We start from the raw sequence: 24,951 nt of genomic DNA, 5'->3' as shown, positions 1-24,951 counted from the left end.
AAAAGTGAATAAATGAATTAATGATTCAATAAAAAGATGGGCTTTCACCATTCATTTTATATAGTTTAACTTGTGCTTTATCACCAGAAGGAAGAACTGTTCTTTGCTCCTGCTACTAAAATCTAGGAGATCAGGAACTTTGCCATCATTCGGTATTAGCCTTTTAGGGATTCTGCGTATCACCCTCTCCTCGCTTCTGTTGTCAACTATGATGAATGATACTACCATTTGACCATGATCTCTTTGATGTGACATATCCTGTAATATTTAAGGAGAAGTTCTCAAATTCCGGAGGAGATAGAAGCAACAACTCAATGGGGGAACATTTGGAATGGTGGGTTGGATCAAGATAGTGGTGGTCCAAGAATAGTTACCAAACTTTCACTGACTGCAGGAAGGAATACGGTATGGCCCTGGATTACCAGGCACTCAGTATTGTTCAAGCCCACATCCAGCAGCCATACAGAGGGAAGATAAGCCAGACCTTTGACTCAAGAGAAATATCATAAATGCCTGCTTCACATTGTGTCTCTGAGAAGAAGTCAAGGAATCAAGGCAGTCATGACATTTGACCCCAAAAGTTCAGATCTATTTAGGATAACTGTGACTCATAGACATAAAGCAACAAAAGAGCTACAGGGAAAACATACATAATTTTTAAAAGGTGGTTTTTCTATCAACTCCTAGTTATTCAGAGGTAGGAAGAACATTACTAAGATGGTGAAAAGTAGACACACGCCAGGCACTGATTTCTATGGCATGGTTATAACCGAGTGCCTGAGAGCCTTTGAGATTCACAGTTTCTGACTGTCCTCTAAGAATAGCTGCTACCCCCCTTCAAAGTCTTGAGGTCGGAGCATTATCCCACATCTGGGGATGGGGAGCCCTTACCGTCCACCACACCAAACACGTAACATACATTGTTTCATTTAACCTGAAAACAACAATATGAAATACTTCCCCTGCCGGTCCCTGTTTTATAAATGAGGAAATAAAAGCTAAGAAAGACTCAAAATCTTGGACACCAGGAAATAGTTGATCTGGAATTTGAATCTCAGTCCCCTGCTCTAGGATCCAAACTCTTTCATTACTATCCTTTTTTTTTTTTTTCTTGTTTCCTGGAATAAGATTGAGGACTTTTAAACAAGATGAATAAAGAGTCAGATAAAGGAACTTTCATCTGAGTACAAGTTTTTTCTTCTTTTTTCTCACACCCCACTGAAACTCTTAATATTTCCCCCTTTCTTCCCCAGTTCAAAAAGTCCTAATACAAAATACAACAAAACTATATTATTACCCCAACCTGTAGACCCTATAGGTCCATTTTTCTGCTGGCTTGCTCTAAGTGTGCACACAATTGTGGTCTATGAAAGAGAGGATCAGCTTCCCTGGGGCAGCTATAAGGGTGCTGCATGCCAGGGCCTAGAGGTCAACAGAAAGGCTGTCCCTGAAAAGCACAGATGACGGATGGCCTGAATGCACAAGGGGCTCTGGAATGCTCTTTTATCTTAAGTCACAGTGCTCCCCCAGCCCCCGGCCCTCCATTCCTCCCATACCTTGCTTCCCATCCCTCATGCCTATGGATTTACTCTTCTTCCTGGCTTTGATTAGCCTGCCCCACGACCAACCTCTACCCTGATTTCCTGTCCTCCCTAAGAGCCAAGAGCCCTCCAACATGAGGGAAACACTCCATCATCATGATGGGAAGTGTCAGGTGCACAAGATAAATGCAAATTTCATGGCACCACTGCCTCATTCAGCCAAGTTTTATGAGACTGAGAAAAGTTGGAACCTTATGCTGTGGGGCCATTTGGTTGGCAGGGAGCAAAACAGACTTTATCCAACACCGTCTGTTGGCAGCTCTGGCGCTAGATTTATAGAGAGAGGTGGAGATGGCTCTGGCTATCGAGCCTGCTGCTCAGCCAGCTGGGGGCCTCTCAAGTGATAGAAGAGTAATGGCGTGAATCCTGTGAGAGAGCATCCTACCGAAGCTCTCCCAATGGTGTCTTCAGGATCCTACCTCGGGCTGAAGAGGCAGGCCCCAGTGAGGCTGGCCTCATGCACAGAGGTTGCGCGTTCCTAAAATTTCTATCTTCTCTTCTCCAGTGCCCACAATGCTCATGAACCCTGGCATCCACAGCAGGGCTGGGGCTGGAGAGGGATTTCTCTGATGAGCAACTAAGTCTGTTTTGTTACTCGTCCTCCACTGAGTCTGTGGTTTTCTATTATAGAGGACATTGCTCCATCTGCCTCCAAATCTATTATCCGGAGGGGCCGTCTGCCTGCGAGGAACCGTTTGACACAGGCTGTGACAGGATGGCAAAAAAAAGCCCTAAGCTCTGGAGCCAGACTGCCTGAGTCTGAATCCGGCCTCCCTCCCCCACCAGCTCTGTATGGACTTAGGCTACTTTTCAACTCCTTTCCATCTGAGGTCTCTTTCTGTAAGGACAGCACAGTCACCACAGCCTTGCCTCTTCACGTAGTTCGTCAGGCTGAGTAAGTAAAATACAAAAAAGTGAAGCACTTAGAACAAGGACTGACCAACGGTCCCCCCCCGCCCCGCCGTGGAATCTGGCCCCTGGTCCTTTGGCAAACGCCCCGCCGCCTTCTGCCACACGTCGGTTTCCCCACCTGTGGGGGTCAGTCTGAAGACCCGTGGTCACAATGAGAAGTTTCGAAAAGGCTCCTCGGCACTGCCTAGAGGTTCACCTTGACCGTCAGGTAGCACACTGAGGAGGTCAGCTCCAGATTCTCCGGATGGCAGGGCTGAGGAGACGGAAGAAACGTGAGTAGCTCCGTGATCTTGTCTGAGAGTAGCCGTCTCCTCCTCACAGGTAGCGCGGCCTCTGATTGAGGGCTCGTGGACAAATGATCTTTTCTGATCCTCAGATGCACAATAGTAGTTGAAACCCGGACCAATTCTTTGTAAGTCAAGTGAGGCTCTGTGTGGAGAACATGCTGGATCTCAAAGACTTTGGCATTTTCTTTGCAGGTGAGGAAATTGAGGTTCCAAAATGAACATGTTCCGTGGTCCCCGAGCCAGACGAAAGAAGAGTGAAGAGTAGAAGCCCAGCTCCAGACTCCTGAGTTGGTGGCCCTGTATCGTAGTGGCTCTCCAAGTAGTCTCTGTGGTTCCTTCTGCCACCTTCCATCTGGCTTCCCTGTGGATTGATGGGTTTTCTTCTCCCTCACTAAGATCCCAGGCCCATCCCCGTGGGTCGTTCTTCTCCAGGTTCCATGTCTACAAAGTCTTGGGTCACTAAGTAGGAGAGACATTTGGGGCACCTACTAAAATCCGCATGTCAGACACTGAGCTAGACATTTTGAGATGCTGCTGATGAGTTCTGCCCGTCATCCCTGCTCTCAGACACCTTACAACATAGTTGGCCAGACACCGTGGAAGGGTCAGCAGAGCAGGCCGGGGCGGGAAGGGGCCATAATGGAGGCCTTGCCCCAAGTGGGAGTACGGAGGCTGCGCGAGCAGACTGGGCCTGTGGTTAGCCTCCCAGATATTTTAACATGACCTGTGGAATTACTGCTTTCATGTCTTATATGCCCTTACTTAAGATGAGCTCTATTATGCTTTTTGCCATATATATATTTTAAAGAGAATCCTCAGAAAGTCGCTCATCTTCCCCACCACAGAGACTCTTGTAGCTCTGTGACTTAAATAATAATAATAACAATAATAGCAATCCGGGTAGCTATCATCGTTTGCTCACTGACTATGAGCCAGACTCCTGGGTAAAAACTGTGAGCTAACAGATGATCCATTATGTTGCAGAAGTTCAGAGACAGCCCTGCCTTTCATGAGTTTTAGAGTTCCATGCAGGGAGGTCTCTTGTTTAGCCTTTTCTGAACTTCCAACCGAGGAGGGGGCTTGCCTCAGGAGTCCCAAATGAGTGATACAAAGCGCAATTCATAAGCTTGTCCTACAACTTCCTGAGGAAAGAGCCTTCCAGAACTCACACACCAAATAAAATAGTTAAGGGGAAAATGAGAAAAAGGTTGTGTGTGTGTGTGTGTGTGTTTTAAATCAATTATACTTTTAAATTATTTTCTTCACAGGATTTATTAGAACAAGAAGAAAACCCCCTAAAGTTCTGAAGAAATATTAACATAACATGCCTGTAACTCATGCTGTGTTTAATGAGAGGTGCTGTTTTTCCTGCCATGGGGGCCATAGCCCAATGAGTGATGGCTCTGAAAAGGGTCACATACATATTCATCAAATTCGACATGCACATGTAAACTGGTTTTAATAGGCCATGACAGCAGAAGTTGTGTCGGGCAAATAGCTGCACATGTGCTCCTTCCCTCAACTGGCATATTTAGCCATTAACGCTCTGGTATCCATGGATGAAATATTAGCTTGTTAACTTATGACCATCAGTTGTTGATTCTCAGTGGCAAGCGAGGGAAGAGATCCTCTCAGCTACTTTATTAGGGGTGAAGCTTGAACTTCAAGATGCTCATTTAACTTGAATGGTGCCATTAATACCGTTCTGTTCCCTGAACCTGGACTCCAGAGAATGTGGGCAAAAACGTTCTAACCAAAATTTGACACGACACCCCGTCCAAACTGAAGATGGCTCTTATCGTGGCTCCTACCGTGTCACTGTCACAGATGGCGTGGGTTTAAAACTTTTTCTTAACGTATCTCAGTGTAGGATTCATTTCCTGTGAGTGTCAACCAGTTTGAAGGTTGCTGAGGCACGCATGGCTGGTTAAGCAGACACGAGTTGCAAATATGAGCCCTTCTAATACTCTCTCCTGGATTATCTGATGAATACATTGTCAAACTCACAAGTTAATTATCATGAAGTTAGTGAAACCACAATTGATCCTTAAAAAAATACCATCGAGTAGTAAAGTGAGATGTTTATGTCTTATAGAGGCTACTATACGAGAACAGGACCCCAAAGCCCATTATTTTAAGACACTCAGGACCCAAGTTGGGGGTGATAGATTGCTTTATTGTAATCATCTGGAGGCCTCTAGCTACCTCAACTATCAAGCTCCAGATACCTAAATTTGGTTAAACACAAGTGTCTTTAACGAACCATGGACATTTGTCCTCATCCATCAGTCAAGTTTCTTCTGGGATTGAATTGGTGTTCCGCTTTCTATAAAACAAACAGCTATGAATTTGCATGGCCTTGAAGATTTGGTCTAACCTAAGTGATTTGGGAAGTGGCTGTCTTTAAGTAAATGTGGAGGAGGAGTTTTCACAGCTTGAAAACTAACCTATCATTCATAATCAATCACATTTTATTATCCCCATCTTGTCCCCCGCATCCCCATCTTTTCCTATCTCTTCTCCAAATCAGTGATCGATCTTTGGAAAACAATTTTCTGCCCTGTATGTAGTACCCCCCCAAAACTTCTAGATCTTCACCAGCTTAAAATAGGATCCACTCACCTGCCAAGAGAGTAACCCACATAAAATTATACTATATGGTGAGAAAATATGTTCAAAGAGCAGTTAATTGAATAAAATCACTGACTGTTTAGCTCTTCCTCATGGGTATATTTTCCTGAGGACAATGAAGTTATATACATGATATCTTTCTCCTGACTTTCCCACAATCAGTTGTGAATGGATCCGATTCTATGAGTTTTGTGCAGGTAACAATTTTCTCAAAAAAAAAAAAGTATTGGGTATTGGACTTTCTGAGGTAGACATGTCAAATCTATTCTTGGCTTTTCAAAAGGGATGTATTTGTCTTCATTGGCAGACTATCTTGGGATAAGGTAATTTAGGGGAGAATATGATTAATACGGGCCAGTTCTTCATTGTAATACATTAGAAGGCTCAAATTAACTCAACTGCTGCATTACAGTACAATGATTTTCATGCCCCACATCCCATACATTGAGGAGTTGTTACCGATTTTACATGTTTTTTGATAGTCTCAGTTGAAAAGATTATCTCCACATACACAGGTGATGCAATGTGTGTTCATTATTTTTCCGGTTCTGGCTTGGGCTCATTAGTCCACTGTTGCCAAAGAACACAGGACAATTTGCTTGACTTTTGCTTTTTTTAGGAAAAAAAAAAATAGAGACCTCCATTTCTAACTATTCCAATTACATTTCAGTACAATTAAGAAACTCATCCCTAGAAAGCAATGTTGCGAGCTGAGGGAGGAAGAGGAGAGCCAGCTCTTCTTTGGCACCGCTGCCCATCACCAAGAGTCAGGAATGACTGGTTGCCCTTGGCCGATTCAGAAAAATGCCATCTGGTATAGATTTCCTTTCAACTCATTGGGAGGAATTCAGAATCATGGGCAATAATTGAAAGCTGTTGTCTTTCGGGTGGTATTTTATTTAGGTCTTTTTTTTTTTTTTTTTCTAGTTAGCTTCTGGAAACCAGGCTGCCTGAGCTAACACACATCTACTTACTCTAACCTGTATTCACACTCCTGACAAATGCCCCTTACGCTAAGAGTGCACACCCATAAATAATGTGTGGTTTGCATTTATTCTACTCCGAAGTGCTGTAAACATCCAGGCCTACTTATCAGAGGTGTGAGCCTGGTAACGGAGGGTCGTTGAGAACTAGAACCAAATGAATTGAGGTAAGCAGAATGAATGGCGATGCTGGTCATAACTGAACGCTGGGGCTGAATTGAGGCCACTCAAAGTAGATCACATATGACTTTAATCCACTGCTCTGCCCAGCTTTCTTGGGGGATAAATCTGTCTCCAGTTTTTATTTACATATTATCATTTTACCGTATGTCACTGTCATAGTTTCAGACTTGAGTAAATCCACATTTAAATAGTGATTTGTCTCCTTTTGATAGTAAATATTCTCCTAAGTGGTGGTTAGGATTAAAGGGAATTTGTCGACAATAGGTAAAGGGGGCTATTTAGGATTAAATGAAATTATACACTCAGCCAAGAGAGCCTTCACTGGGAAGCTCAGTCCAGCAGGTGCCCACAAATTCCCCCTTTGAAAGTACAGTGATAATTCCCTGAAAGGAGCAAAAGAAAGGGAGGGCGTGGAGAAACAACACACACAAATGTTCTCAGCTCTCCAGACTCCCCGGGAGGGGGCAAATCCTGCGTGCAACAGCCCTCAAGACGCCACCACTTAAAGGTTAGCAAAGAGTTCTTTTGAGGTGACATTTAAACCTTTAATAGCTCCCAGCCAGTTTAGGCAGGAATAATTTCCCCTCACTGGAGGCCCGGAGCCGGAGCCGGGCACTGCTCAGTTACCTGTCTGCAGAGGATGTGAGGGTGTGGATGAAACCCAAGCAGGGTGATTTGCAAACGGGGGTGCGGTGGGGGGAGGCTGGGGGGGCTGGGGGGGCGTGGGGGTGGGGATGGGGCCCGCCGCTGTCTGCCCGCCTTGCCTTCCCGCCCTAATTGCACCAAGGGCCGAGAAAGCTTCAGGTTGCACATTAGGCCCTTGCTGAGATTAGTAATTATAATATCAGTTTCCCCCCAAACAAGGTTGACAGAATGGCTGGGGGAGCAGAGGTGACTCAAAGTTTAGTAAGTCTTGGGGAAAGTTTACGGGCTCCTGCTGCTCTCTGGCTCAGCGACTGGGCCTTTCCACTACCCAGCACCGGCCACAAACAGTAGGAATCCTTTTCAATCACTATTAGCAACACTTCATTTCTGTCATATTTGACCCCTGGCAAACTGCGACTCAGCGAAGAACATTCCTTCCCGAAAGGAGCCAGACATCATTCGGCTGGAGACGATTTACTGTGGGACACGGAGCTGACTGGCTCTCGTCGTCCCCCTGGAGCTACTCAGCCCGGGAAAATGAATGGTCTCCTTGCACAGCAGTGCTTGGGGGGGGGGGGGGTCTTGCCAGAGAGACCAAGGAAGGGGCGCAGGCCAGCCCTGGAGCCTCCGGACTCGTCATCCTGCCTCCATGCTCCTAGCCAGGGTCTTCTTTTGGAGAACCCTGTCTGTTCAAGTATAATATTTTGTGGCCTTCCTTGAAAGCAAGGCCTCCATCCCGTAGCTGAGAACAGCCACTTTCTCCTCCACGTCAGGGCCACCGTGGTGGCTCCTGCTGGTCTTTGGTCATGCTTAATCTGCCTAAACGTGAAAGAAAAAATAAAAAAGACAAACTAACCCCAAAAATAGAAGTTTGAAGGCCGAAGGCACACGTCCGTCAACCCTTCCTTTACACACTGCAGGAGAAAGCACTGGGGACTTCTGGACTAAAGCTCCCTTCCCCGCCTTGTCCACCGTGGGAATTCCTAAGCAGCGCTCAGGGGGCTGTGACCCAGTCATCAGCTCCTACAGCCCTTACGTATCTCTCATTGTTAATAATATTCATCTCATTTGGGGGAAGGGAGTTATTGTTTGATGGTGAGAGTTTCTGGAGGGGGATGATGAAAAAGTTTTGGGTGTTGCTGGTGGTGATGGTTCTCCAACATTGTAAACGTACTGAGTGCCACTGAACTGCACGCTTACAGACAGTTGTAATGATGAACACTATGTTTTGTATATTTACCACAATAAAATATTAATCTAATTTTTAAATAATACCAATTCCGAGCACACACAGCTGAGCTGTCTGACCTGTGCTCGCTATCTTCCCATCTTCTAAGATGCATGGTCTTCAAGTGGACCAACCATGGTGAGGAATGTTGAGCCTGGCACCAAAGTACCAATCCTGCCCCCCTTCAGATGCGACTGGAAGCTGAGGTGGGTCAGCAAGAGTTAGAGCGCACGTGACTGGGCAGAAACTCAGATGACCCACTAAACACAACAGTTTATGGGTGTGAGTACTCAGGTGGTTTGTTGGGCTGCAAATTAGGAACGAGATGGGCTCAGGGAAAAATGATGGGAACTGTCTTCTTGCAATTACCCACAGACAGTTAAAGAGGCAGGAGATATGGATTTCGAGAAAACCACACATATTTGGGGGAAAATAGGGGTCATTCTCCAGAGGCTTTGATCCGTTAGCTGGCATTTCACAGAAGGCGGCCAGACTGTGTTGATTCGACAACAGCGGTGCAAGCTGGGACCAATTAATTTACACGGCTTCTTGTGGGAAAGACAGAGAGGCCTGATGTGTCCATTGCTAGCCTTAACAAAAGTAACTGTGAAGTGTTAAAATAGTTTATAAATTTATAAAATCGGCGCGTAATTCAATCTTTTGTAACCATCAACACCCATTGAACAAGTATTTGTGAACTGCACTGGTCAGTCTTTGAGATCCTGGATCCAGGTCACCAGGGAGGGTGTAAAATTTGAAATCCACACCATTATATTTTTCCACTTAAAAATCTAAGCACTGGGCTTATTTTAGGCCTCAAATGTTCATTGATTCTAGAGCCAATCATTAATGTCTTGGTTTCATGGATATGGTTGGGCCCTAGCTTAAGACCTTCCCGGAGAGTTGTTAACTGTTGGAAACTCATCACCTGGAGCTATAAACGTGATTTAAAAAGGTGGCCCCATCTGAGCAAAGCTTTCCATGGCCACTTCAGCCTAGACTTCATTCTTTTGCTCTCTTCTGACATTTGTTGGGTTTGGGCCGTTCATTGGCAATTAATCTGCTGAATCCAAGGGACATTCTGAGGTGGCCACAGAACATATTGGAGAGAGACAATCTGGGTCAGCTAAGGCAGCAGAGAGCTTACAGGTCATGCCTAGAAGCCATATCCTCTCAAGCGCCATTGTTCCAACAGTTCAATAAATTGTCTCTTCCTACTCTAGATAGAGAAATAAACTAAACGTATGGTGGAATATAACTTTCAAGGGGTGCCATGTATGAAGACAGGACCAGGCTGATAGCAGAGACATGTTATTTAAGAAGAACATCCTCCCTTTTGTATCAGCAAACTTTAGTCACTCATTTCCCATAACCCGAATACGACTGGAAAGGAAGCTAGACTGGACTCTCCTTGCCTTGATCTTCATGGAAACACATATTAGATAAGATAGAAAAGATTAGCCAGAAAAGTAAGAGACAGACCCCCAACTCATGTACATATTTATAAAGAGAATGATCCCAATAACTGCTCTAGAACTTTGACGCTTTGACATAAAGGGAATTTTTGTGAGAAAGGGGTAGGGAGGATTTTTGTTTTTAAAGGAGTTTCCTAGGTTGTTATTTCTTTTTCTCTTTCCATGGATGAGGGGACTGGGATACTCCTCTTCATACAAACCAAATGATGGGGGACCAGGAGAGATATGTGTAGGAAACCGAGCTTGGCCTGTGTCCCCTGACTAGTGCCTAGTTCTTGTGAACTAGGGAACTGGGGTCTCTCCAGCCTCAGGAACCTGAATGCCAAAGAAGGCTGTTTTGATGGTAAAAGGGAAGAGAGTAGCCCACATACCCTGAGTTGGCAGGACAAGATGTGAGGGTGTTTCCCATGGATCATATCTTATATGCACGGGAGGGAGGGTTAGCTTTAGGGCAAGGAAGTACACACAAGGGAAAGAGTCAGTTTAACGATTTTTGAGGTCCAGAGGGCATAATACTTCCCAATTGAGTGACATCTGTCCTATCCCCTTATCTCTCCTCATTCTCTGTCACTCCAAACTTCAACCTGTGCATGAAGAGAAAAACCACAGTTGGAGAGTGGGAGGAGGAGGTGAGATGTGGCAGGACAGAGCAGAGAGACAAACTGCCCCACACTCTCTTTCCTTTGCAGACTTTCCGTCTCAGGCGAGTGGAAGGAGAGTTGAAAAGCAGTTTAAAGCTAAGTCAAGAGGCGCCTTGGTGGCTCAGTCCATTAACTGTCTGCCTTCAGCTCAAGTCATGATCTCAGGGTCCTGGGATTAGTCCCAGGTTGGATTCACTGCTCCTCCATCTGCTCCTCCCCTCACCACTTGTGCTCATATTTTCTCATAAATAAATAAATAAATAAATAAATAAATAAATAAATAAAATCTTTTTAAAAAATAAAGCTAAGTCAAGCTTTAGAGTTCGGATGGAATTCCATCTTTTAGTTACTTTGTGACTTGACTCTCTTGACTCAATGACTTGAAGTGACCCAAGGAGTCTTTATTATTAGAGGGTCACCAGTATTTTTGCAGGTGGACTAAATTTTTCTCCAGGGCAGAGTAACTGAAATAAAGTTTAAGAGAAACTGCCATTCCATTTCTCTATACCAGTTGCTCTACCAGTGGCAGGACGTTAACAAAGATATCTTTCCTAACGAGGACGGTAGGATCTAAGAAGCTAAGTCAGGGTATGCTAGAAGATGGGAAAGAATACGTACGAATAAGAACCAAAGCACTGACCAAGCCACAAATGGCTCCTGAGAAAATGTACAAGTCCTTCAGGAGGGGGACTTAGTGTCCAGACTGGGAGTCCTATACTAAGTTATAAAATTATAAAGTGAGATTGTAACTGTCTAATTATTAGTAAACTTATGGATAAGTCTAAGTATGTTTGAGTCATTTTCAAATAATTTCTGCTTTTCTGAAGTGTCAGTTATGTAATTCCATTCAAATGTTGCCAAAATAGAAATAACCTAAAGGACAGGAGTTTAGCAATTCTATAGTACAGTTAGGCTTGACCCCGTAGTCAGCCTGCCTAATCCAAGTAATAATGAGCCCTTAGAGGTGATGTCTTCTAAATGTATCTAGTAATTCTGACTCCATCATACGCTTTGTAAGACAAGAGGTCTAATTTATCCTTTGACATTTAATAAATATTTGTTAAATAAATGAATGAATAAAATAGGTAGCCAGTTACGTATATCAATTTGATTCCCATCCTCCAACAAATAGAATCTTACTTTTACCCAGATTGCCCAAACAATTGCCCCCATTTTACTGCCTGTCTAGTAGAACACTGGCTATAGAAATGCTGTTATTTCAAATTGATTTATTTGCCAATTGTCAACCTTGGTATATTACTCCCTGTCTTTATTAGTAAATCCCATTGAAACAAACCCAAGCCACAGGGCCATATGAAATGAAATATGAGTGAATCTGCTGGAAATATCCTAGCTAATTCTTACATAGAAAGGAAAAATGTTACTTGGCTGTAAAAACTATAAGTAAACATTTTTTATTTCGGAATTTCTGTTCATCATCTAGAACTGGAGTGATAGGAAATATAGGGAAATAATTCACACTTAAAGTGACAAAGTCACCTTCCTAGCCCTTGGAAACAAATAGGAGATCGGTTTTCCTATTCTTTGGATTAATTAGCCTCCCAGTGGGTAGAGAAACCAGGGTACCAATTGCCCCCCATCCAAGAGAACTGTTATCAGAAGATCTAGTGGCTAATTTTGCATTCTGAGAGGAGGAGTAATGTTTAGACTTTTTCCCTGGTGGGATCTTCCTTATATAGATAACCCAACATCTATCTTTTTCCAGAATAGGCCTTTCCAGAAACAAAATATTAAAGTGAAGAATGAAAACTGCCAAGTGTAATTCCTGGAAAATCCTTTTAGTGTCAGAGAATTTTTTTCTCTCCCTTGATCTTTCTCGACTGTACCATTATGGTTTTGTCAAAAGCAACACTGGCTAGAAACTGTAAGAATCCTTTGGGTCTCCATTAGCAATACTTTCTCCCCACCAAACCTGACCACAGCAGGCTGCAGCCCCACACTCAACATTCCTTTCAGAAAGCAACCCAACATTCAACTACCACAGATTTATGGTGGAAAAATGGCATTTTTAAGGACCTTCGAAAATGTTAAAAATGGACATGGTTTTGCTATTGTTTTCCATTGCAGGAATTTTAATTTATAAATACTATTTGTACTCATTTGGAGAACCACCCATAGAACCATAGAAAAAAACAAAAGACTCACATGAACAGTCTTCACTTATCATTATATACCACAACTGATTTTCCACATTTAATCCTTACCACAACAAATGTGTATCTTTCTGCACACTTTTGTTTTAAATTCCCCAAAGATTCTGTTGTCATCCGATGGCTAAGAGCTAACATTTGTGTCCAGGATAGAAGCCTCAATAGCTTCCTCAAAGCAATTTTTGTAGCTATGTTGTGTGACTGTAGATGGTTTTTTGACTGGTTATTGAAAGCCAAGAAATATGTTTTAAAGTAATTTGTTTCTTAGAACATTTTGTCCATCTCATTACAGTGATGTCTATTAATGCTCTATTTTCAATATTTAGATAATTTATACTCTATTAGTACCTTTATCCGTTTCAACCCTCTATTACCAATATGGGTCAAACATTTGGCACTTAAAATGTTTAGCACTTAAAATTCCAGCTAGAATACTGATAACGTGACTTAAACACAGACATTTTTTCGAGAAGAACTAAGAGGAAAAGGGAAAACTTTAAAGTTTCAGCAGCACTTCATACACATGAAACTGATCCCCAACCCAAACAACTCTATGCTCCATTATCATAGAGTAAATTTCAAAGCTATTTAGGTAGAGCATAAAGTTCAGGGAGTCATGTGACCAAAACCTCCAAGAGCAAGTAAATGCATCAGAGGTCAAAGGGCACAGCACTGAGAGAAACATCTGGATTCCATCTTTTGAACTTTTAATGGAAACACTGATCACTTGGTGCACATCTGGGGGTTTTGTCAAGAAGGAGAGATTTTTTTTTTTAAATGGGAGGTTTGCTCTAGTTTACTACCCTTCACTTGTGTTGGGTATGAATCTCTTCACATAATGCTAGTTTAATATTTGAGCAATTTTAGAATATTACTAAAATTATGTTGTGCGATTATTGCTTTAATGATGTAGAGCTTTGTTATTTTAGTTTCTTTCTATCCAGTTTTGCTTTAAAAGCAGTATCTCAGGAAAAAGTTAGGGGACAGCTTAGCTATGCAGACTACACTTTCCCTGGGGAAGCCATTCTTATCACGCAGCAGGAAGAACCATTTTTAAAATCACCAAACAGTAACCAAGGAAAAGGCCCCATAGTATTTGGCCAAGCTGGCTCACTGCCTACACCCCAAATTAACTCCCTGAGACATCTGCATATGAAAAATGTCATGGCAAAGACTTGAAGGGCCTTTATAGCCAATGACCTAGCTTTTACCGCATTTTTCCTGGTTGAAAAAAAAAAAGTGTCTCAAGCACAAATAAAAACAATGCAAATCTCTTTGCTGGAGACTTGCACAGTATAGCTTCAGATCTACTACTAATTGGGACACCATGAGCAAGTCACTTAAATTCTTGGACCCATATTTTCTCATTTGTAAAATGACAGTTCTGGACTATTTTTTTAGGCTAGTTTGTCTTCAGCAATGTTTTGAATCACTGTTCCAGATATAGCACTAAAAATAATCTTTAAAATCTTGATTATTTACAACGTACTTTTCAATTTCTGCAGCACACTCTCACATCTTATTTCTCTGTATCTTTGTGCGGCAATTATTCTTCCTGTTTTGAAATGTAGTTACCAAGGCTCAGAGTGGTCAAGTACTTCCATAGTGACCACAGAAAGGTTGAACATTTTTTCCCAACAAATCAATCTTTCCTGGATATTAGGAGACTCTTGTTCCCTGTCACTAATTCTGTGGAAGTGAAGCTCCCCAATCAGCAAGATCCATACCACCAAAAAACCTGATCAATGGCATGTATGATAAAACAGGGATACGCCCCCAAGATTCAGAGCAAAGGGGTCAGTTGCTACTTCTTAAGAAGAAACTAAGACAAATGAATAGGAGTAATAATCAAGCTGTAATGGGACACTTTTCTAAGCTGGAAAAGGCCAAGTTTTCAGATGAGAAAGGCAAACCATGTAACAGTAAAAAAATAATGAACAAATAAACATCTAAACACAATGTGGATTTTTTCTTTCATTTCAGAAATTAAAAAATCCTATATATTTACAGGTATCAAAATAAAAGAAGATAAAAATAGGGGTCAAGAGCTCAGGGTTTGGTATCAGAAACATCACTCTGTCACCAACCTTGCTCAGTCTCATTTTCCATCAATACACTGAGAATAACAATCAAGTTATAGATATGTTAGCAGGATGAAATGATAGCATCTCTATATAGAAATATATGTATATGGATTTCTTAATACATAGTAAAAATTATTGTTATTACTACTATCACAGAGAAACAAGAGTCCTATTGGGCTCCAGCCTCACAAGAATACTGAATTCTAGAAGAAAAAAACTTAGATGATTCAATACACCTGTCATAGCCATGCTACTTTTCAGATAATAAGTGTCCAAAAAGCATTACATTAATATACCTTTCCGCAAAATAAAAACAAATCTAAAGTATCCCAACCAACAGAAATTTGGATTAAAATAAAGAACTTAAAAAAAAAGGTTAAGGAGTATAGTACAAGGACTTGTGTAGAATACCAAGTCTATTCAAACACACATTGTCTAATTTGTGTAAGTTGTATATATGTTCAAAAAAGTTAACTTAAATGTTCTAAATTATTTTTGAAATGTAAGATAGATATTACAGAAAAGAATTTGATAATAATAAGCTAGATCCAAGTCCAAATGTCACAACAAATATTGGAATATGAAAAAAAGAAGGCATTGTAAGGATTAAGATTCTAGTACATTCCTTATCTTAATAAATGGAATCCTATAGATTTTTTTCTTATTGTAAATAAATTTGTTGTTTTGATAATAAATTAAATAAGAAGTTAAGGATAACTACTAGTAAAATAAAAAAAACAAGACTTATAAAACCATTAGAAAAAAATAAAATTATGGGAAATACAGATCAAAGGGATAAATAAAAAGACCAAACATGTCAAAAAATAAATGTAAATTAATATGTCCTAATTTTTAAATTCTTCAAATGAATCAAAAGATGAAATTCAACTTCATTCTGAACATAAAAGAAATGCCAAAGCCAATACTATTAGGAAAACTTGTAAATAAAATGGCCAAACTGTATTTTTTAAAGTATCAAAAAAGAGAAATAAAACATACACATACACAACATACACAAAACATACGCATATAAATATATATATATATATATTCTCATTGAAATACTGTCAAGTAACTGTCAAATACTGTCAAAAAACTGTCAAATAGAACAAAGAGGAGATATTTTATCTATGGTGAGAAATATATTATAAATATGTAGAATTCAAAAAATATCATCAATAATAAGCATTGATAAGTAAATAGGATATGTTAGGAAGATTTCAACAAATCTCTCTGTTGTGAACAGGAGAGTAGCTAGCATTAGAGATATAGAAGATTCGGTATTAGAGTTTAAAAGTATTAATTTACATAGGTATATCTTTTGAAACAGAATATAGTTTTCAAGCACTAACAAACAGTTATTGACCACAATGAATCTCATTGGTATGGATTATAGTAAAATTTTGATAAATTCTAAAAAGGCAGAAAATGTTTTGTTTACATTCTATCACCATAATGCCACAAAACTAGAAATTAATAACAAAAGTACAACTAAACCTTTGACCAACTGAAATGTATAAACACTTGCTAAAATAAGTATTGGATAAAAAAAAAGAGAAATCAGAATTTCAGTTACAGAATATTAAATTTAAAAGCAATTATATTGAGGATATTGTAACACAAAGCTCAAGGACTGTGACCAAAACTTACTCAGATACAAATTTATTATCTTGAATACTCTCATTATTAAATAAAGTCAAAGAATAAGATACATGAACAAGTCATTAAACCCGATAAAATAAAAACGGAGTACAATAAAGTACACCTAAAAAACATAAGAGAGCAATTATAGGAAGAATAAAAATTAATGAATTAGAAAAAACAGAGTACTTGATAGTAAATCAAAAGTTATCAAATAATTATCCTCAAAATATACCCATTTGGTTTTATAGATAAATTCTTCCACATGTCCAAAGAATAGATCATTCCAATGTTCTCTTTTCATATATCTTTTTTCTATTTTCTGGGTTACGTATGATTAACAATAAGAAAACGCAAATAAATAAAATGATATTGTACAGACTATTAAGAGAAAGATACCCGTGTGGACAGAAAAATGACGAAGACGATGAAGAAGTAATTTACTAACAATAGCGTTAACAACCACACGTAGGTGTTAATTAGCATAGAGTCTTTGACAAATATTTCCAAAGGCCTACATATTTATCTCACGTATACATATAATTAATTATATGTACACAATTAAATATATAATATACATGATATCATATGTATTATGTAGTTAGAGCACATATTGATATGGTATATGTAATTACATCTCACAGAGAGCCCTACGGGTTAGGCACCATTATTATCTCTGATTTAAGATGCCTACGCTGAGAAATTCGGTGTGGGTTTAAGGTCCCTCCTGGTCCCTACGTCCCTGAGGAATCCGTCTTTGCCTTCTCCTTCTCCTGGCACCCAGAGCCCTCGGTGGGCACCTCCAGCACTGCACCTCTCATCAGCTCCCGGCTCTCTGAGGACTGCTGCACGGCTGCACCAGAACAACCTTACTACATCCACTGGGGTGTTCCCACTCAGCAGGAGGGACCCCTGACCCCCCCGGGGGAAGAGTTGAGCACGCTTCCCGGATAAGGTGAGCCTTTCTGTTTGTGAAGAGGTATGAGTGGCTGCACGGAGGCTCTGAACCAAGGGCTCTGGGACACGGTGGCCCAGACGGTCCCAGACGTTACCTCCGCTATCTCTGAAAAAGGGAAGACTGGTGCTCCACAGTGAGAGGTGGGCTGCCCTCGTCTTTGGGGATTCCAGGAGCACTTTGAAAGACTCAAAGTTCCTACAAACACAGTTTATTAAAAGACGAGTCTTCAAATGGAATCATAAAAAAATAATAATAAGAAGAAAAAGAAGTGAGTTTCTTGACCCAGAAGAGCTTCGAAAGGAGAGGAATGATTATTTGTTACTCATTTGTACATTTATACATATACATAATTATGGACATAATTAGGGAACATTTTCTGCACCTTCTAATTTTACTTTAGCAGTTATCATTCCATAGACTCGCCTCCCAGAGCAGCGAGATGCCCATCTGGACCCCAGGTAGCAGGAGCCGCTGGGGCGAGGACACACACAGCGCTGGGCCTCCTCCTCCACGTGTCTCCACACGGGGTGCAGGGGCCACCTCCTCGCCAGCTTTCTGGTCCTTCAGTTAAGTGACATTTTTCAGAACATTTTGTTTTGCCTTCGGAGGGCCTGTCCAGTTGTGTTAGGAAGGGTCGAGTGGCCTGAGTCAGGGGCTGGCAGATGCCGGCTCCTGGGAGGCACCTGCCATACATGGTTGTTTCTGTGTGTCCTTCGATTACTCTCATGCTGCATTTACTGTTTACATTTGTTTTATTGTACATGGGTTTGTAAACGTTATTGCCTAAGATATTTGTATATAACTTGGGCTTTGTAGCTTTTATTTATTCAGAATTCGTATGGCATGTTCATGACTGATGGTGTCCTACTCTGGGCAGCGGTATAGGATCATCATATGGTTAAAAGAGAAAAAGAGAAAATACTTCCCCTCAAAAAAATCTTTTAATGTGGAAACAATAAATTTCACAGAAAACAACAACAACAAAAATAATACATAATACATTCAAGTGCTTGCGGGGTCCCTGCATCTCTCAGGCACCGTCTAAGACTGTGGGCCACCCCGACCCCAGCACCCTTACGCTACTGGGACACTGATGCGGGAGATTGGTCTAAATGTCTCGTCTTGAGATATAGGACTGCAGGGATAATGAAACCAACTTTTGTTTGCAATTTATGATGGAATCAAGTGATCAAGTGGCTTAATCAGAGATCACAATGGTTGGAAAGATTGGAAATACAGCTGTGCCCCCAAGTCGCAGTGTGTGTGTGTGTGTGTGTGTGTGTGTGTCCAGTTGACTCAGGTTTTAAAATTGCACAAAGCAGAGCTCCCTCCCCATGGCTGCAGCGGAGGCTTCAAGACAAAAGTCGCGGGGAGGGAAAGCAAGGAAGGAATAAAGCAAAATCAGATGCAGAGTTGCAGCACCTCCCTTCTAAACGTCTCACAAATGTGCATTTAGCTCGCATTTATTTTTACATCCTTCACCAGAAAATAGCAACTGCAAGCCTCATGCCTGATGGTAGCTTCAGGCAAAGAGGAGGCATAAAGTGGGGAAGATGCACGATAAACAAACAAGCAACGAGCCCCTTCTGTGCGACGGGGCGGGCCTCAGAACCCTCACCCCAGATCCCGGCCTCAGCACCCCGAAGGACTGGCGGCCTGCTCGGGGTGAATGCTAATGCTTTTTCCTGAATATCAAGTATGAGTTAGGATACATTTAGGGCCACTTAACTAAAAGTAGATTATTTCATTCCCGAACTTAAAAATATGTATTTTTTTCACACTATATTCATTAGGAAATCTTCTGCGATGGAGAAAGTTTTTGTTCCCGTCCCCATGATTTGGTGTAATCAATTACTAACTTGACCTTATCGGGTTATTAGGAATATCCCCCTCCCCCTTCCCCACCACACACACACACACTTTCACGAATGACAAAACTGACGAATGTATCACGAATGGATAGATACACTTTGCTGATTCCAGCTGATTCCAGGCATCCCTCACCAATTTTCACTCTAGATCATTCCTTTAAACAGGCAACACCTGCAAATGCCACCTGACAGCTTCTCTTGGCGCCTCAAAGGCATGTCAAGGTCAAAATGCATAAGGTGAATCACACAAAGCACAATTCCAGGAAAGATACCGGAGAGCGCCCCTCATTCAGTGCGTGAGCCACCAGCCTTCCATCTCCAGGGAACCGGGGGCATCCTTTATGTCCCCACGAGCTCCTCCTTCACCCAGCCCACCACCAACACTCCTGACTCATCCTCCTGAGAAACTCTTCCATCTATTCATCTCTCCCCTCCTTCACCATGATCACTGCCACGCCCCGATTGGTCTCACATTCATTCTTATTTATATCCAGCCCACGCTCCCTACTGCAGTCAAGCGGGATTTCCAAAAGGGAAGCTGAATCCTATTGCTCCTCTCCTTAAACACCATGTAACTTTGTTTTGTTTTTTAAACGAGCACTCTTGAGGGAGTGTGTCCAGATGACGATCAGAACTTTAACATGACTCTTGTCTGGGCTTTCCAACCCCACCTGTCCTCTATGGTCTTACTACTCTTGCTTTTTCCAGCCCCTTGAATAGGACAGTCCCTCCTACCGCAGGGCGTTTGCACAAGCTGGCTACTCAGCCTGCAAAGCCAACTCCACCTTCAATTGTTTTGGTCTTATTAAAACCTTCCTGTCTTTCCACTGTTTGATTAATTATCCTTTATTTAGGGGACATCTTCCTCGACCTCCACACATGTGATCAAATATCCCTCTCCTGGACTTTGAACGTTTGCTGCACCTCTCTTTCATAGCTCTCGCGACGATCATAATGATGCAAAATGTATTGTATTTTGTATCTTGAATGATCATAATGATGCAAAATGATGCGAAATGTATTTGGGTGATTTTGGCCTCCTTTCCTACCTGAGGGAAGGGCTCATGCAAGCTTTTGTGTGTTCTTCTATCACGAGGGTCTAGCGCCATTCCTGGTATAATATCCGCTGAATGAACGAAATGAGTAAACAACACATTCGGGAGTAGTAAATACACTGTGACAAAGGTAATCCAAAATGATTCCAATAATTTGTCACCATATCCACCCAGACAGACAAATCCATGTTATAGAAGCAGAACTTAGGACGGAGGAACATGTGGCTTCATGCTGGTGTCTCTTGTTGGTAACTCAGTGACCTTGAGGCCTGTAGGCTCCACGTAAATCTAGATTCGAAGCTGAAAGGGCTCCGGAGGCCTATGGGAGGCTTCCGAAAGGCAGGTGAATACAGCCTCGATTCCTCACAAAGGGCCGGTGAGTTGTTCTCCGGAGTTTTCTGGCACACAGCCACCCTCATTCGCTAGCGCACAGTCCACGGCCGCCTTCACACGACAGCACAGTAAGTAGTTGTGACAGAGACCATGTGGCCCACAAAATCTAAACTATTTACTGTCTGGCCCTTTGTGGAAAAAGTCTGCCAACTTCTGCTCTAGAATATTGTTATTATTACTGTCTCGGTGACTCGCAGCCCGTGCGGTTAACATAAGCCAGAAACGAGAGGGTCCCCTTGACCTCTGCCTCTACCTCACCCTTAGACCCTTAGCATCTAATCCCTACTACCTGTTCCCTGGGGCCTTTGCTTGTGACCCTCAGATTCTGCTTTCTAACCAAAAATCCTTGATCCCGCACAACACTTTTTACCAGGTCGTGCCATGTAGTCACCCACGGGGTTGTGTGTTCATTCCGACTTCTTCAGGAAGTAGAAAGAACAGAGAAGGTCACCTCCCTTGTACCACCCTGCCCTCCCCCTACCAGGAAGGTGTGCTCTCTGTGCCCTGCAGATGCAACAATGAGCCAAGACTTCATTTTCTGTGTTAGTTACTTACTTCCTTTCCGTATGCCTCACTTTGTAGAGAAGAGACAGCAAAACAGTATATATTGCAGAGATGTTGTGAGGATAAAATGGGTAGTACATACAAAACCCTCGGCCCAGTGCCTGGCCCCTAGTAAGCATTTATTAAGTATTACTACGATCATTTTATTTGTGTGACTGAGAAAATTACAAAATACATAATTTCAAATAAAAACCATGAAAATGGCCTTTTAAAATACATAAATCATACAGGTGCTGAGTTCTAAAATACCTCCAAGAAGAAATAGTACATATATATAGTATGTGTTTGTCTAGTATGTATTGCTAAATATATAAATATATTTAATCCACAGTCAACTTTTTAAAAAAAAGAATCAGAAGCACCCAATTTGTAAAGAAATAGGGTGCAACAAATATTTGAGGGGATCAAAAGTAATTATGGAAAAAAATTTCTACAGTAACAACTTTTACACTAAAAACTTTTTAAAAATCCTACATTCATTTTGCTTTTACAGCCATAGAGCTTGGACTCAAATTTGTCTTCAATTTATGGAAAAATTTCTGTGATAAATCCATCTTCCAGCATCACATTCATTTTCTTGCTGTAGTTCTCCATAGAACTCTACAAATTGGATTTATTATATACTCTGTGCTTTATTAAAAATTTATTTTGTGTTGGTGTTCAATTTGCCAACATATAGAATAACACCCAGTGCCCATCCCATCAAGTACCCCCCTCAGTGCCCATCACCCAGTCACCCCCACCCCCCGCCCTCCTCCCCTTCCACCACCCCTTGTCCGTTTCCCAGAGTTAGGATTTTCTCATGTCCTGTCTCCCTCTCTGATATTTCCCACTCATTTTTCTCCTTTCCCCTTTACTCCCTTTCACTATTTTTTATATTCCCCAAATGGATGAGACCATATAATGTTTGTCCTTCTCTGATTGACTTATTTCACTCAGCATAACACCCTCCAGTTCCATCCGCGTCGAAGCAAATGGTGGGTATTTGTCGTTTCTAACGGCTGAGGAATATTCCAGTGTATACATATGCTTTTATAAGACATCTCAAATCCTCTTTGAATTGAGGTAACAGATAAATAAATTAATTATTATGCCCTATGAATGCATGTGTGTGGTTGAACCTGGTGGTGACACTTGCTTTCTTTACCCGTCAAGAGTCTACCCAGTGGATGGGGTAATGGTCACACAACACCGTGAATGTACTTCATGCCATTGACTCGTACACTTAAAAATGGTTCAAATTGGTAAATTTCGTGTTGTGTATATTTTGCTGCAATAAGAAAAAGTCTACCAACCTTCTGGCTTGATTAAATAATACTTGGTCTGTAAAATCCCACATAAATCCCCCAGGTCAGAATTCATTGATCCTCCCTGTAGATCCAGGTGCTTGTCTGCTCTCCCATTCTAGAGTTTATCTCACTCTCTCATATTGAAGTCATGTCCCCCCAGGTCTTATTCTCCTCTAAGTGATATGTTTCTTGAGGGCAGGCACCAATCGATCATCTCTGTAGCTTCCTCACGTGGTTGAGCACACACCAACTGCTTTATATGTATTTGTTGAAATGGGCAGAAACGGAGGAGAGTAAAGGGGCTCCCAGGTCATTAAGGACACACAAGAAACGGTGGGGTTCCTTGATTTCCATTAGACAACACCAAACAACTGTTCCCCATTCAGTTTGGCTTTCATCTGAAAAACGAGGTGTACTGAGAGACAAGCATCCTCTTCTCAGCAAATAGACAAACTCGAGCTCTTAGATAGCAGGCCACACTCAGCATTTTAGGAGCCAACAACTCAAATGCCAGCAGGCATTAGAGAGGCAATGTTTACCAGGAAGAGCAGGCCGGAGAGTGACCGTGGCACGTTAGATGTCACCCACTCGTTGCCGCAAGGGCAGTCCCTGTTCCACTCCAGCCACTGGCCATTCAGGATGTAGGCCCTATGTTGCCAGAGCTTCTGATTCTCTTTAAGCTGGAAATTGGCTCAAAAATTTTAAAACAGTATTGCACGCCAAACAAAACATATCTTTGGGAAGCTCGTGACCTGATTCTAACCCTTCACATACTATCACGAATACTTTTGAGAACAGCTATTGTACAAATTCCAGGAAACAGCCTTTTGAATGAGGAGAATATTGAGTACCTAACACAAAAATCTATTTTTAGGGTTAAATGAGATAACATGTGAACGTGCCTGGCAAAGGATGTATTCCTGTACGGATGGTCAATAAATATTAATTTCTTCTCTTCTTTCCTCTTTCCCTCCTTTTTAACTGAGAAAAGGAGATTATCGAATTTACTGGGAGCACATGTAGAAAGGAAAAGATGCATTATTTTGAATAAAAGATGCTATTTTCTTATATAAGACACCACACCACGTCAGTACGTTCCCCACACTGAGGCCCCCTCCCTGGTATAGATCTCTGTAGACTTGCTTAAACCCAGATGAGGCTGACTTGTAACCGGTAGTTGGATTTCTATATGAAAGTGGCATTCCAAACATGTTACAGAATGCTTGAATACAGATTTTTCTCTTTAATGATTTAAAACATTCTCTCACTTTTTATTTGTACCATTAACTTATTTATAAGTAGTTTGTTGGACAACATAAAGCTTTGATCCAGTTTTTATCTGGAGTGTTGTGAATTTTGTGACCAATTCAATATGGTTGCATGCCACCCCATATATTCTCTAAAGCAGCAACAGGCACATATTCCCAAGACCAGTCCTTTCCCAGATCATTAAGACTCCTCTTGCAGGTCATCAGTCGTGGTTTGTGAGGCAGCATAACCGAAGAGAGATACTACTGGACTTGGAGCATACATCGCACGCTTTAGATTATTTCTCTTTAAGATCCAATTAAATGTGAGCAAGTCATTTAAATCCTAAGTCACTCTTTCTCATCGGTGAAATGGGGCAGATATGTATTCCTCTCACAAGGTTATTGTGAAGGTCAAATGAGATACGGTTAGCAAAATTGTCATATAAACTGCAAAGGGTCAAACCAATACCTATACTGCTTTGAGTAGGAGGACAGCAAGTCATTGGGACGGGGGCCCCAACATGGCTTTGTTGGTGGCAGTGTCTTGACAGGAGGGTGAGACTCACTGTTTCATCCTCAAGTGTCCTAGGTTCCTTTGCCCTATAACTTCACCTCTTCCCTCTGCCTAATATGGAGAATCAAAAGCAAAAGGGAGAAAATGGTGGTTAATATTATTGACAGCAGCACAACAGTCATACCATGTGTATTGGGCATTTCCTACATCATAGACACGAAGCTAAGACTAGATGCACATCAAATCTACCTGTTAATATTTAGAATATCCCTAGATGGGAGATAATCTAATCTCCAGTTTACAAATGAAGAAACTGGAGATTAGCAACAGACAGTATCTTGCCCAAAGTCATCACCTGATATATGTTGGAGGCGGGACTCCAACCCTGACAACACCAAAGCAAAACCACATCAATGGGGCAGCAGCATGAAGCACCCTGTTCCCAAGAAGATGGTTTTCCAGATAAGCGAAATGAACGCCTCAGGTGTCCAAGTGCATGGCTTGCTCTGGTCCTAAGGAGTATGCCTTTGACCAAACAGCCTTCTCACCCCTTAGGCCGTGCTGCTCATAGTCTG

At 41.6% G+C, this 24,951-nt stretch overlaps 1 long non-coding RNA gene across 1 annotated transcript in view; it reads right to left on the bottom strand.

The window, feature by feature from the left end:
• The window catches only part of LOC140595876 (uncharacterized), a 60,074-nt gene that overhangs the window by 22,643 nt on the left and 12,480 nt on the right, over positions 1-24,951 (bottom strand). The gene's annotated exons all lie outside the window — the stretch shown is intronic.

The sequence above is a fragment of the Vulpes vulpes genome, chromosome 16 (assembly GCF_048418805.1).
Source record: "Vulpes vulpes isolate BD-2025 chromosome 16, VulVul3, whole genome shotgun sequence".
NCBI lineage: Eukaryota > Metazoa > Chordata > Mammalia > Carnivora > Canidae > Vulpes > Vulpes vulpes.
This window is presented reverse-complemented; position numbering and strand designations above follow the sequence as displayed.